The following is a 1,809-nucleotide window of genomic DNA, read 5'->3' on the forward strand; positions in this document are numbered from 1 at the left end:
AGAGAGAGAGAGAGAGAGAGAGAGAGAGAGAGAGAGAGAGAGAGTACTACAAAGTCTTTTTTTTTTCATAATTTCAACACCTCCTCCTCTTCCTCCTCCTCCTCCTCCTCTTCCTCCTCCTCCTTTTCATTCTTCCTCCACCTCCTCCCATTTCTTGTGTGATGATCGTTTTTCCTTTCCTTCCTCTTCCTTCCTTCATTCGTTAATTCATTTGTCCATTCCTTCCTTCCTTTCTTCCTTCCTTCCTTCATTAATTCATTCACTTATTTTCATTCTTCTTTTTTTGCCTTTGGTTGAAATAAATGAAATGACATTCATTTTCTTCCTCTTCTTCTTCTTCTTCTCCTTCTTCTTCTTCTTCTTTTTCTTCTTCTTCCTCTTCGTCGTTACCGTTGTTATGGTATTATTGTTTGTTGTTGTTGTTATTGTTGTTGTTGCTCTATATTCTTCTTCGTCGTTGTCTTCTCCTTCTTCTTCTTCTTTCTCCTCCTCCTCCTCCTCCTCCTCCTCCTCCTCCTCCTCCTCTTCTTCTTCCTCCTTCAGCAGTCTTTTATAGGGCGATTTCAGCGTTCCCGAGTCACGTCCACACCTCGTCACCACCTGCGGCGTTACCTGACGTGTGCCTTCACCTTGACCTTCCCTCCTCCTCCTCCTCCTCCTTCTCTTCCTATTCCGTCCTATACAGCCTCTTCTTCATGCATGTAACCGTGATTCTCTCTCTCTCTCTCTCTCTCTCTCTCTCTCTCTCTCTCTCTCTCTCTCTGTTTTTTTCTTTTTTTCTTTACCAGTTCTTTTATGTTCTTTATTTTTTTTAGTTTTGCTTTCAGAAAACTTGATGGAGGAAGAGGAGGAGGAGGAGAAGGAGGAGGAGGAGGAGGAGGAGGAGGAGGAGAAGGAGGAGGAGGAGGAGGAGGAGGAGGAGGAAGCAAAGGAAAATTATGCCACGTAACGGAGAGAGAGAGAGAGAGAGAGAGAGAGAGAGAGAGAGAGAGAGAGAGAGAGAGAGAGAGAGAGAGAGAGAGAGAGTTAAACAAGTTGGTGCGTGTGGCGGTGGTTGGTCACTCCGGTAATTGGTCTTGGACAGGTAAGCACAGGTATTTTGCCCTAGGTGTTCTGTCCGGTAACCCTCTACCTGTTCCCCCCATGTCACTGGCGCGCACCCAGGTAACAAGAACCTAGTAACTTTATGCAGGTAACTTAGTCTGACTCTCACTTTCTAGTTGAATGGGGTCTCTCTCTCTCTCTCTCTCTCTCTCTCTCTCTCTCTCTCTCTCTCTCTCTCTCTCTCTCTCTCTCTCTTGGCCATTGCCCTTCTAGTTCGTAAGGTCAGAGGGTAAGAACAGAAAGAAAAAATAATTCTCTCCTTTAGTGATATTACATTTCCTGTCTGGTTTCTACATGTGTCGCTTGTTCTCAGTAGTAGCGACCTGCTATCCTTCCTCCCCCTCCTCCAAAAACCGTCACTTGGTAAGCGAAACTAGCGCTACCACACACACACACACACACACACACACACACACACCATGTAGTTCTGCTGCCCAATACAACTACTGTTTTAACCCTTTCACTTTGATACGAAACAATTGTCACCACCACATGCAATGTATGAAATCTGCATGTATAAGCATCTGCAAGAAATTTATCGGTGAAAAGAATATATTTTGTAATTTCTACCCAGTTCAAAGATTGTAGGTGGCTGTAGAGCAAATAAAGATGTCTCAGAGTGATTGGTAATTAGGGAAAAGTGTACTAAGTGGCAATCAAATAGTTAGACATCAATTATATAGGTTTGTGGCTCGTCTCTGTTCG

The sequence above is a fragment of the Scylla paramamosain genome, chromosome 9 (genome assembly GCF_035594125.1).
Source record: "Scylla paramamosain isolate STU-SP2022 chromosome 9, ASM3559412v1, whole genome shotgun sequence".
Lineage (NCBI taxonomy): Eukaryota > Metazoa > Arthropoda > Malacostraca > Decapoda > Portunidae > Scylla > Scylla paramamosain.